A 1,225-nucleotide genomic window follows, 5' to 3' on the forward strand; every position below is an offset into this window, starting at 1 on the left:
TCCACTTACCTGCCCGCTCCACATAACCCCTTATTCCCTTATCGTTTAAGAAATTGTCTACATCTGTCTTAAATTTATTCAACGACCCAGCTTCCACAGCTCTCTGAGGCAGCGAATTCCACAGATTTACAACCCTCTGAGAGAAGAAATTTCTCCTCATCTCAGTTTTCAATGGGCGGCCCCTTATTCTAAGATTATGCCTCCTAGTTCTAGTCTCCCCAATCAGTGGAAACATCCTCTCTGCATCCATCTTGTCAAGCACCCTCATAATCTTATACGTTTCGATAAGGTCACCTCTCATTCTTCTGAATTCCAATGAGTAGAGGCCCAACCTACTCAACCTTTCCTCATAAGTCATACCCCCTCATCTCCGGAATCAACCTAGTGAACCTTCTCTGAACTGCCTCCAAAGCAAGTATATCCTTTCGTAAATATGGAAACCAAAACTGCACGCAGTATTCCAGGTGTGGTCTCACCAATACCCTGTATAACTACAGCAAGACTTCCCTGCTTTTATACTCCATCTCCTTTGCAATAAAGGCCAAGATTCCATGGCTTTCCTGATCATAAATTTAATTTAAGACAGAGCTAGACAGTTTCTTAACTGATAATGAAATAAGGGGTTATGGGGAGCAGGCACAGAAGTGGACCTGAGCCCATGTTCGGATCAGTCATGATCGTATTAAATGGAGGAGCAGGCTCGAGGGGCCGTATCGCCTACTCCTGCTCCTATTTCTTATGTTATGTTCTCATCACTTGCTGTACCTGCATACTAACCTTTTGTGTTTCATGCAAAATTACCACAGGTCCCACTGTACTGCAGCACTTTGCAATCTTTCTCCACTTAAATAATAACTTGCTCTTTGATTTGATTTTTTTTCTGCCAATGTTCATAACCTCACACTTTCCAACATAGTACTCCATCTGCCAAATGTTTGCTCACTCACTTAGCCTGTTTATGTCCTTTTGAAGATTTTTTGTATCCTCGTCACACATTGCTTTTCCTCCCATCTTTGTATCATCAGCATACTTGGCAATGTTACACTCGATCCCTTTTCCCAAGTCATTAATATAGATTGTAAATGTTGGGGCCCCAGCATCGATCCCTGCGGCATCCAACTAATAACTGATTGCCAAACCGAGAATAAACCATTTATCCCGACTCTCTGTATTCTGTTAGTTAGCCAATCCTCCATCCATGCTAATATATTGCCCCCAACACCGT

This window comes from Pristiophorus japonicus, unplaced genomic scaffold, assembly GCF_044704955.1.
Source record: "Pristiophorus japonicus isolate sPriJap1 unplaced genomic scaffold, sPriJap1.hap1 HAP1_SCAFFOLD_219, whole genome shotgun sequence".
Taxonomy (NCBI): domain Eukaryota; kingdom Metazoa; phylum Chordata; class Chondrichthyes; family Pristiophoridae; genus Pristiophorus; species Pristiophorus japonicus.